Source organism: Mugil cephalus, chromosome 14 (genome assembly GCF_022458985.1).
Source record: "Mugil cephalus isolate CIBA_MC_2020 chromosome 14, CIBA_Mcephalus_1.1, whole genome shotgun sequence".
Classification (NCBI taxonomy): domain Eukaryota; kingdom Metazoa; phylum Chordata; class Actinopteri; order Mugiliformes; family Mugilidae; genus Mugil; species Mugil cephalus.
This window is the reverse complement of record NC_061783.1, coordinates 1746653-1759291: the sequence shown is the minus strand read 5'-3', so window position 1 is coordinate 1759291 and position 12639 is coordinate 1746653.

The following is a 12639-nucleotide window of genomic DNA, read 5'->3' as shown; positions in this document are numbered from 1 at the left end:
ACACTCTCAGATTCAAATGGTAGGATATTGACAGTCAACCAAATGTTTGTTGCACCTGCTTTTTCTGGCACAAAGATAACTGCTGATGGATCACAAGACACTAACTGTGCTTGGCTTGTGATTTCATGGGGGAGTATTTCCACAAACACCCAGATCTGAAAGCTGTATATATATATATAAATGGTCATATAATTTAATTTGTGGGCCAGCCATCATTGTGTTAGCTCATCTGGTCGTAAATTGTGATTCAACAGACATTTATTTCAATTAAAAGTCAGAACCTTCCAAAAGGTATTGGATGGCTTGCGTTGGTGCATAGTCCCCACATGGTGGGCTCTCATCTAGCAACATCATCATCAGGCCAAATTTGGTTACCAAAAGTCTTAAAAAAGTATTTCATTGTAGCAGTGTCTCAATAACATGTGTTGGTTGCTCTTCTCCCTCGACACACATGACTGTACATCCAAGCACAGCTCCAACATCATCAGATCTGCTGATGACACCATCATCATTGGCTGTATTACTGGCAGTGATGAGTCATCCTACAGAGAGGAGGTTAGAGATCTGTCATCATGGTGCACAGTCAATAACCTCTTGTGCAATGTCAGCAAGACCAAGAAGATGATCGTGGACTATGGGCTTCAGGGAGGAGGACATGCCCCCATCCACCTAGTAACAGTGGAGAGAGTCAGCAGCTTCAAGTTCTTGCTGGATCAAAGCAAAGATCTCTTCTCACCACACCACATGAGCAGCATCAGCAAGGCAGCGAGACAGTGCCTCTTCTTCCTATAGAGTCTGAGGAGGTTTGATGTCAACACTTTTACAGATGCACCATCAAGAGTATCCTGGCTGGGATGGACCCGATATGGCAGCTGCAGAGCACAACAGAGGGCGGTAAAATCAGCCCAGTGCATCTCCAGTTCCATGCAGGACAATTGCAGCCTGCACTGGACAGGTTGCCAGTCTGTCGAAGGGCTAACACACAGACCCCTAGGGTCAATTTAGAATCACCAACCAACTTAACGCGCATGTCTCTGGAGGTGAGAGGAAACCAGAGTACCCAGAGAAAACCCACACAGACATAGAGAGAACATGCCAACTCCACCCAGAAAGGCCTGAGCTGGACTCAAACCCAGACTTTCTCACTGGGAGGCATCAGTGCTAACCACAGATCCACTGTACGGCCCCCTCTTTTATCTTATTTTACCTGTGCACCAAGAATTTCATTACTGGTTACAAAAAAAAACTTGTATCTTGAATATAAGGCAGTGAACTAATGATGACCATAACCATGGTGGTTATATGGTTATATAATCAATAGTTATACCAAAAACAGTTTCTTGAGGACAGTCCTGGAATGTTGGGATGTACTCAAACCAGGAATAACTTGGTTTGGTTTGTATTCACATTGCATTTTTTGACAAGCAGACCAACATTGTAAACAAACCCATGTGTGTCCTGGTATACCAGATAGCGATTGATCGCACATTTTTGACCCCACTGGTGTGCATGGTGAATTGTTACAAACGGAAGCCCGTTTAATCTGAAAAGGTGCTCAGATTCTGGTGTGGACCAAACAAGTTAACCGAGTCCCAGCTGCATAGGTGGCCTCGGTTCACTTGTTTGGTCTGCACCAGAGTCCGCTGATTTACATTCCCACCTGAAAGGTCCGCACCAGAGAAAAGGTCCGTTTCAAGTGGACTAAACAAGCCTGGTGTGAATATGACCTTAAACTTCCTGACTTTTTAAATCAGATTCAGAATTATTCATAATTAAGATCAGTGTTGCTTTGATTGACACACTAGAGCAAGGTGTGTTTGGTCAACTCACACTCCATCTTAACCTTTTAACCAGGGTTGCTCAGTATGGGCGACTAATGGAACCAGTGAACAGAACCAACTGGACTTCAAAAATACTCCTGGATGAGGTCACAGACACAGAGGGTTTATTCATCTTTATATGCTGTCCATGGGTTACATTTAATTAGCATGTTAGCATTTTCACTGTGTAAATGCTAGCATTCTGTTTTTTTTTCTTTTTTTTTTCTTTTTTAAAAACACTTTTAAAAGCATCACTGCACCTAAACTGAGCCAGTCAGAGCTGCTAGCATGCTTGTACCGTATCGGTCTTGTCAACTGTCAGCGTGTCAGTGGTAGTCAGCTAGTTAGAAATCTTTTAAAGGCATGTTATAAGTACTTTGACTTTGGCACTACATGTGCCCTCATCATTACTAAATGGCATCAATATTTGACTTAAATGGCTGAACATTATGTCATACCATAGCCCAATGAAAGCAATAAAGGTGGTAGTTACAGTTACACAACTACCACTATGTATTTACACTAGTCCTAATGTGGTTTAAATTCAGGCCATTTTTGTTTGTACTGTGTTAGATAATCCCTGATCCCTACTCCCCTTTCAGCCATCCATCAGCCAGTGGCCATTTACAAAATCGGGTTTCACTCACTCACAGGTTAACTAAACCCTCCACCTTATCTGCTTTCAGACCTAGGATACATGTTTGAGTTGACAGCAGTAAAGAGGGAGCTTTGAGAAGTAGATCCAGTAATGTGAGAGATATTTTTTGTATTCACATGACAGCATGTGCAACACAGCATGTGAGCTTGTGTGCTCATTTCAAGGTTAGACATTTATGGACACCCAAGATGACAACTTCCCTGCAACACGAGCAACCGAGCAACAGCTCAGATGGAGCGTTAAAATGCTTCACACACACTCCTAGAGCAGACAGGATGCGCTAGCCTGCCAAAAGTCATACCTGAGCAATGTGATGGTTCTTGAGTTTTTCATAGAAAAGTCTGCTCTATAAATGGGTAAAAGACACACTATTTACGGAATCAGTGCTCAGTGTAGGCTTTTGTTTACAAAACCAACACCAGGAGTAAGACTGGAAAGACTACGATGAAGAATTAAACCACCTCACCACCACATGGGAATGCTTATGCTCTTTTAAGGGACTTGGCAGGATTTCTCTGACATCTGTGGCAGTTCTGTTGCATTTAAAGTACAGACTGCATTTACTTATCTGATTGAACATTTAAAGCAGAGTGTTGTGGTCTTTTTTCTGTTAAATTGTAGCTGGAGTTTGTGGTGTTTTCACCAGCTGGGGCAGTGTCTTCAGTCTTGGGACAATATTGGAAACCCAGTCCAGGGAAGTCTGATATGGCATGTAATAAACAAATGGATTATGCATGAGACGTTTGAGCTGTTTTATGGATATTTGGAGTGCATTACATTTTTGTGTTTTGTATAATGACAGCTCCAGGGTGATCCAAAGGTTGTCCAAGACTTTGGCTCAAATACTTGAAAAACAAACAGCACCATAGCAATATCTTTGTGTTTAATATTAAGTAACATCAAATAACATGTGTTAGCATGCAAAGGCACAGAACTGACAAACATTCAAAACCACTCTGTTGGAAATTTAGGGAGTTAACAGTTTCGATAGCATGCTGAGTCTTCTCCAAGCAGGTGGCTTTATTCTTTTATGTGGTTTGTGTGAGGATATTTTAGTTTCATCTGCGCCAGTATGATCACTGCATCAGGTGTTTTTGTCATCCATATTTGCTCACCGCAAGAGGCCGCAGGAGACTTGTGGCATCATCAAACAAAATTTGTGAAAAACCCTCCAGATACTGCTATTATTTAACAATTTTTGGGGCAATAACAGGCTGAGCTTCAAGGATGCCAAAAACAGGTCATTACAGTTCATTCCATATGTTTGGAAAGTATCATGCACACAACAGTGAACAAGTAAGTTATGTTGCAGGAATGCAGGTAGGATATTTCTAATGATGTTTTGATAGTTGTTTTTTTTAACCCTCAATAAAAGTGTCTCAGTGGTGGAATTCATTGTTGTCGATTTTAACTTCACCAATTATAGTCGCTGGTTTCCATCAGTGGGGAAAATACATTATCCAAACTTTCATTTAAAATCTACACAGGAGCAGTGGCTGAAGCCAAAAAGTGATTTTTTTGTACTTTCCTTTACACCAATGGAGTTTTTTTTAAAACATAAAGAAAGTTAAGTAAAATTGTCTTCACATGTCAGCGAGCTCATTAATTCATGAACAAAACTATGTTTTATTGCTTTACAAATTCTCACATTTTTCAGAAGAAGCAGGCAACTGGATAATCTTGATTATGATGGATAAACAAAGATTGCAAAAAAATAAAAAATAAAAAGTCTTTATGGCAAAAGAATACATTATTTTGTTTAAGAATGAAGTTGAAATGAACTTGAAAAAAAAAAAAAAAAAACATTGTTAGAGTAAGAATATCCGAGTATCTCTATGAATACCCACCTTGACTGCCTGATGAATTCCAACATGAAAACCCTGCACATTGTTAAAAATTAGGGACCCTCAACCACTTCAAAGCACAGTGCCTTCTAGGAATGCCAACAAACTTAAAAGGCTAAGGCCCACTGCTCTGTTTGTTTGCATTCATGGGTTAGGTGTTAAAGAGTTATGCAATGGACAATGGCAACAGAAACAGCTTGATGCTTCCCACTGAAATGGGTCAGCCGCACAAACACGTGGATGTGTGCATGTGTTTTGGAAACACAGGAAAAGCGTGGCCGTTATGTAAAAATTCCACTGACCCTTGTTGTGAAATAGTTAGGCATCCCAGATGTGGTGGAATCTGAATCTCCCAAGGCCTTGGTGGGTCAACTCAGACACACACACCACTGCTCATACCACCACCGTGAGCTAAATTGTCTGCAGTTGTAAGCACACAGTACAGTATGCTGACATATGATCCCGGAAGTAACATCAAAGCAGTACCCTGCGTGAGTGTGTTTTGGTGTGGAGCACAATTAAGATGCCATAAATGGTGGTGCCACAAACTACGTGTGTTGCAACCTCTGAGAATGCAGTGGAGTAAACAAACAGCCACATGGAACCAGGTCATCCTCACAATGTGTGAGTTCTACACACAATACACATCTATTTGTGCGAGTACAGCACGTTCGCTTACAGCACCTTTTTTTACTTCTTTTCTTCTTCTTTTTTAGGCGATTCACTGTGTGTTTGTGTCTGAGTAGACAACGTGTCTGTGGTTGGGTGGTCTGAGAGTGGTTGTTGACAACCTACTGGTTTTTATTGATGTTCACCTCCGAGATGGAATGCTACTACTTCTCCAAACATAATAAGGTACAGAGGTGGGGTTTGGTAAAGAGTGATGGAAAATGTGGCTGAAAGAGCAAAGTGAGGAGAGATGATCAGATCTTTTTAGGGGCTGGCCATGTGCTCTGTCAGTCCAACACTTTGGTTCCAGACTAAAATATGTCAGTGATCACTTAATTAGCATGTACAGCAATTTTATAATGTTCATTGTCTAACTTGGGCACAGGAGCTTTATAGTATTATTTTTATTTGAGCATTTTATGCATTTACAGTGGCAGTAACACAGAGATGCAGAATGATGTGCAACAAATGTCCACTTCAGGGCCTAAAATTCGGTTCATAGTCAGCTGAGGTCGAAGTTAAGTCTCTGTTTTTGATCAGATTTCAATCAGCTGTACTTGTGTTTGGGGCTCATGGTAGATGGTATAGTAGAATACTAGTTATAGGAGATGATGGTGAACATGGTAATCATTAACAATGTGCAATGTACCAGTGATGCCTTTATTTAAGATTTTTTTTTTTTTTTGCGAGGGGGGGGGGGTACATTTCACTGTTTCAGAATTATGAACTACAAGTTTGTACAAAGGGGAATAATCCATAAGCAAATTTAAATGCTGCTACTGAGCCACTGGTGAAAGGTACCATGTTGAAAAGTCAGACATAAGCATAAGACATAAGGACTGAGTGTTAGTCTATGTCCTTGGCCTGTCTGGAACAAAGACACTTCTTCAGAAGGATCCTCTGAACTGCACATTTTTTTACTGGAACTTTTGGAATCCCCTCAAGTACCTAGCCAGTTCTGTGGCTAAATGCAAACCTTGTCGAAATGGTTAACAGCCACTCTTACTCACTCCCCATTGTGGGCCACCACTCAGGCAGCTTGACTGTGTAGTGCAAGGGCATGACATCCAGTATCTACTATCACTTGCTACATGAACCGGGTCTCTTAGTCGAGAAAATTTGGACTAGGCTATGGACATATCCTCTGGGGACTGGAAACTATATATGAAAAACATGAATGAAACCTAAAAGGGCAATAGGTTAATTCAACTGAATAATAGCATCACACAACAGTTATGCTACACTAATGAAGGGAATTCTAGCTGGAGAAGGAAATGTGTCTCCATTCTACATACTATATACTTTGGTCATGTCCAGCACTTGAGGATCCAGTAGAATATTATTGGAGAGATTATGTCCTAAACAAAAACATCACTTTCTTCCGTCTTTTCTTCTGTCCTTTGACCCTCTTCAATGATTTTTTTTTGGCAATGAATACCACTCAGACAGTGTAGAAAGAAAGTGTCCCTGCCTCCTTGTCAAGACTTCTGCACCATAATGGCGCAGGTTGCTGCTAACAAGGGCATGATGTGCTGTCTATTGAATATGTTTGATGAGGACATATACAAACTTCCATCAAGGAGTGTCATTGCTATGGGGTGGGGGTGTTTGGTCTGGTCTAGGTGGGTTCTACATGTCTAAATAACATCAACATGAACGAATGCCAGGTCCAAAAGTTTCCCAGGAGCACTGAACACCGAATTACCATAATTCTTTTCATTTTGCCAGTTCTCAATTTTAACACATGTGCCATATCCATCCATCAATGCCTGATTATTTTTACTGACATTCCCAACTCAACTCTTGTATTGTTTTTGTTTTTTTGTTTTTTAAAGTTATCTTGGATTTCATACATATTATGCAACCATAGGATTTTCATCAGTCCATTGCTTTCTAAAGCATGTCTGGACAGGGCCCCCTGGACTTTAACTGCTGCTTTAAAGCTGACCCTTGTTGCTGTTCTAATTTCAAGCCTCATTTATTCCTAACACCTTGGTAATCGTTAAATCTAAATTAGCCACAAAATACATTTTTTCAGTGTCTTTTTTTTCCACATGGGATTGGGACATAATCAGGCATCTACATTACAAATTTAAATCGTATTAAGAGCTTGGAACATTGTGTTGAGTTACAGAGATTGTGGTTCCTCCTGGTGCTGATAAGCCTTCAACTGAACACACACGTGCACACACACAAACACAAACACACACACACACACACACACACACACCCACACACACACACACACACACACACACACACACACACACACACACATGTAGACCAGTACACTTAGGGGTAGATTTATATAAAAATAAAAATCTCCCTTTATCTACACATTGGGGTTTCAAGAAAAGATCTGTTATTTGGATTGGGGATTGTATTAGATCCATTTTTTGAGGCAGGTCACAGGAAAAAGTGACACGATGATTCCACATTGTTTGTTGATGAACGAAACGCAGAGAATTGTGACCAGTTATTTTGTATTGTTTCAAAAGAATCAATGAGATTTTCAGCCTAGATCTTGTGGCTCATGACGGACTTTATTCACAGCATGTACACAGTGGATGTGCATGCAAATGCGTGTGTGCTCCCATTCGCCTCCAAATACGCTTAGAGTGAGTCGGGAGATCAAAGTCGAAGCTGAAGATTAATCCACATAACAGGAGCTTTCCCACTAATAACAGAACATTCTTTTCATTCTGGCTGCCTGGTACGTCAGCACCACCAACCCTCGCAACAGTTGCACCAACACACAGATCTCAAAGCAGACTTTAATTTTAAGCTAAAACAGTGAATCGTTACACAATGGAGATTCCCCCTTTAGATGTTTGAGGGAACTAGGAATGTCAGAATGTTAGATTTTGCCTGTTGGCAGATATGTTAAATGCAATTTCACTTCTGTTTTTGTTAATGCAGTTTTGTTGGCTGCTGTCAGACAGGCTGAAGACTCACTTTTTTTTTTTTTTTTACAGCTTTGGGAGGATATCAAATTAAATGGCCAAAAGTCTGGGAGAAATATGTTGATGGGGAAAGTTTAAGTCAGGTCACATTTGTGTTTTAGGATGTTGCCAAGTTTAATGATCTGAAAAAAAAAAAAAAAAAACAAAAAAAAAACATTTTGCATTCAAGCTTCAAAACACCTCTTTAAAATTTGAGGTTGAGGCCACGGGTGAGATTTTCCACGGCTCTCTATGCAGCTAGGCGAGGCTCCGATTGAGAGCACGGTTGAGGCTAACTGGCTGAAGGCTGGTGTGAGGTAAATCACCCAGATCCACAAACTTTGTTTCTAACCTTACATCTCCGTGCCGGAAGCAGCATGCAGCAGCTATTCTCCACCCAACAGAGAAATCATTTGTGATGGTGTGGCACAGAGCAGGCCTGTGTTTTGTCTCAGTCAGAAGGCCTCAGCCATTGCCAGGCAGATGTTTGGGTTGGATCGCTGTGTGGTGGAACGCCACCCTTGCATCTGGCTCAGTCCCTGCAGGCTACAGGAATAGAGTACCGAGAAAGCAGAGAACACAACTCCCCTTTCAATAGCAGTAGCATGATAGAAGAATGTTCTTCTTGCATTTTTTTTAAGTGGGTGCCAGAAGAAAAGAAAAAAAGGACTTAAGCAATAATCATTTGAGGAATTTAATTTTGCTGCAGCTAAATCACTTGGAATGTTTGCATTGTGCCTTAGAAACTGAGTACGTCCCAGAGATTTTCATTATGAGCAGAGCGAACGACTCCTGCAAGTAAGGCTGGCATGAAAAATAGACCCTGTCAAGATAAATATGACAACAAGCACACTGTGGAGAGCGTAAATGAGAGTTTAGCAGTAATAAACAGAAGACTATTTTTCTATATTAATCTTCCAGCTTGTCATTGAGTGCTCACAGTCTTAGACTGTGAACATTTGTCTAAATTACAACCTAGAAATAACAACCTGGAATCATTTCTAAAAAAAAAAAATAAATAATAATAAAAAATTCAAATGGAGAAACTGCACACAGTTATCAGCTCCAACTGTGTCTGAAAACTCTCCATAGCACTGAAAATGTTGCTAGATGACAGCAGATTCCTGATATTCTAAGCTAGTGACAGTGAAACCAATTAAAATAGAGTTTAGCAAAGATTTTCCTGTGCACCAGGCAGGCTGGCAGGCAGGCAGGCCAGCAGTTCCCTCCCATCATTCCCTGCCTCCCTCTTAAAGTATCAGCTATCTGCTGCCAAAAGACTCACTGGATATTAATAGCAACACTCCCCACATCTAAACCACATTTGTTTAGGTCAAGGCTGAGCCTTAGTGTCCATTAAATAACACAGAGAGACTCAAATGACTCTGGCAGTAGAAGGAGGAATGAGAGATAAACTAAACAGATCGGCAATGTTATAACCGCTTCAGCTGGAAAAGTCTATAGAAGAGGTTAATCATTTAAACTGGGTGAGTGCACTGTACGTGCGCCAGCCAAAGCAACTTGCAGTCTCCCTCGCCAAGCTGGAATGATTTGTGAGCCCTGCTGCACAAAGATCAACTGTAAGACCAAGAAGCCAAGAGCTTTTTAAGCCATTTAATCTCCAAACGGCTGCGTTAGATCAGACATTTATCATTGTGCACTAGGTTCAAGTTTTTCTTTTTCGTTCTTTACATGCATTTCTTGGTGTAATGTGTGGAACTGTTAAAGCTATGACACTTGTGGTGATCCTGAGAGCTCCAGCTACAAAACAATTAGAGTTGTCTCTATGTAAAACAGTGACATCTAGTGCACAGGCCTCAGCACACAGAAAAATAGTATTGCATAGATCTTTTTTATTTCAGCTATGTCATAAATCTAATTTTTAGAGGTAGCTCTAAGCACTGTGAAGAACTAAGGGAGCCCTCCGAGAGTGTTTGGCTCTGGTTCAAGCTGCTGGCTAGCTGCATGGTGAATTTTGCTGGGCATCCCACCAAGAAAAACACCATGACCAACATGAGGATGATATTGCAAAGTAACAGAACTCATATTCCACCCCTTGCAATGCAAAGAGTCGCCTCTTAGATTATTGAAAAAAATTAATTCCAAGGAAGAAGTAAAGATTACTACTTTGTCTGGGCCCAGCAGGGTTTTCCATTTACGGTGGAATTAAAAGGTTGAACAGGAGCAAACCTAGAGAGAATGATGTAACACGAAGGAGAGTGAAGTCGTACTGGCTTATTGCGGCTGGATGACCGGTACCAAACCCCGCTGACAGGGTCCAGAACATTCCCTTTTAAAAGTCAGGCATCATTTTTCTCAGAACAGCAGGAACTAAGTCCAACAGGAAAAAGGGGCGGGGGAGAGGAGAGGCGTGTGTCTCTGTGTGAGTGTGTTCAAGTGTGTATATGACAGAGAGTCTGTTCTGCAGGGCTGCGCCTGAACTTCTAATATCTCTCGAACTGGCACTCTCCCAAACCCTGACACATCTGTCCAGAATCTGAAGACAAGAAGACAGGGTGGAGGGGAAGCTTGTGCAATAGCAAGGCACAGTCTGTGTTTTTATGTGTGTATGTTAATGTGTCCAGAAGAGTCTTAAAGCTTGGGATGTCCTGTAATGCCCATGCTCCTGTGATGATACATTTCATATGCCAACAGTGACACACTGTACAGTACAAAGTTGGAACTGTGGACATGCGCACACACCCACACGTGCAGACTATCTGTGGTGGACAGGGTTAGGTAAACAGTAGCGCTGATAACCCTGAAGTTAACCCGACTGCTCTGATTGGCTTATCTCTTCATGATGGCTTCAGAAAGCCTGGTTCCCAGCCAATAATAACAGAGGAGGGAACACTCTGCCCTAGTCAATGGCAAGAAAACATGTTGTGCTGAGACAAAGGAAAGTGGTGATCCTGCGAGGAGTGAGACACATTAAGGTCTTGGTTGCGGTATAGAAGAAACAACCTGTCATTACCTGTTAAACCTTGTCATTCACCTCAGAGTTTATTTTCCAACAGGTGTTTTCAATTTTCCTGTTTCACTCAAATGTTAGGAGATAAAGGCAGATCACAGTGAAGTCTTCATATCAGTTTTACCTTTACAGCAACCTACAATTCAATCAGTGCATGCGGGAAACTATGTTTGCTAGCTTATTGTAGTTACTTAGCTGAGCACATGATCAGGGATGGAGTGTGACACAATTATAATCCAAGGCATTTAAAAAGGCAGTTGGACTTGTAGACTTTCACCACTCATCCGAGTAGCTTCTTTATTTCTAATGGGATGGTTTTAAGTTGAGGTTTAAATAGGAAACTGTGGGCAAACGCCCATCAGATAATGGAAATTAGTTGCACCAGATTCTGGTTCTTACAGAAACAAGTCAAGCAAGTTTCTGATGGGTTTACCCACAGAGTTTCCTGTTTAAACCTCAACTTCCCAAAAAGTCTGGTTGCTCTTTTAAATGCCTTTTGGATTACTATAACCTGGATGACTGATTACCTGTGCAGACATATAACATACATTTACACGAATACTGTACTTAAGTATAATTTTGATGTTACTTTCTACTTTCTTCTTTAAATCCACTGTAACTTGGATGTATTTGAACTGCACTACAGCTACTACACCACAGCACTACCGAGATTTTTATTATTAACCTAAAATACACAGCAAATAATATAACTATATTTATTTTTGCAGATTAAATCCAGTCAGAATAGTAACCAGTGGATTAATAATTATATTTTGATTAATCCTGAAATGGATTTTTTTTTTTTTTTTTGTCATTTTAGTCAACTTTTTCTACTGACCTCTGTTCAGGTTCAAGTTGGGCTGACTTTTGTAAGGTCAACAAAGGTCTGTGTATTATAAAAGGTGCAGTCACAAAGGATTTTGCATTCACATTCAAACTGTGTGCAAAATTGTGAGCGTCGCCAATTCAGGAAACCTTATTTATATCCTTGAAGGAAGCAGTCGAGAAGGAAGGGGTCCTGCTCTACACTTTCAAGGACAGCAGCAGACGTTAAGCACAGTATGTTTTATACTTTTACGTTTAGAGTCACTGCAATCACTTTTACAGTCGTGCTTCCTGCTACTCCCCTGTCTAGAGGTGATGGAGCAGGACACACTACATCACTGCCAGCTGTGGCCACAACAAATACAAATACATGCAGCGGTGATTGCGGCTCAGGGGAGTCAGTGGCCAATGTAGGCCAACACTTCTTCTTCTTCTTCTTCTTCTTCTTCTTCTTCTTCTTCTTCTTCTTCTTCTTCTAAAATCTTAAAGTGATGAAAGTGTCTGTGACTTAACAAAGCCACCATACATCAAATCTGCATACTTACTATTTGACATGAATTAATGATGAGACCTCCTGATGAACATCATCTTGTATAGTGTACTGAGACTGTATTATTAAGGGTGTGGGCGAATAAGGTTTAGTCCTGCAATAATTTCCAGACTTGTTTACATTTGTGTCAGTTGGAATAACTGGTACCTCCCAGATGAGCTATTGGTGTAATGGTCCTTTAAATATAATAACTTATTTCCTGGCTTTTGTCAATCTTTATTTCAGATTTTGACTCATTATACTTAGACTTGGCAGACTTCAATGGTCCATGAGGGAAATTACTTGGTCACAGTATCTTAGTTGCAAATGAAATTTTTTTCTCTATGACATGATTACATTGTTTCCTGAGATGTTTTGGTT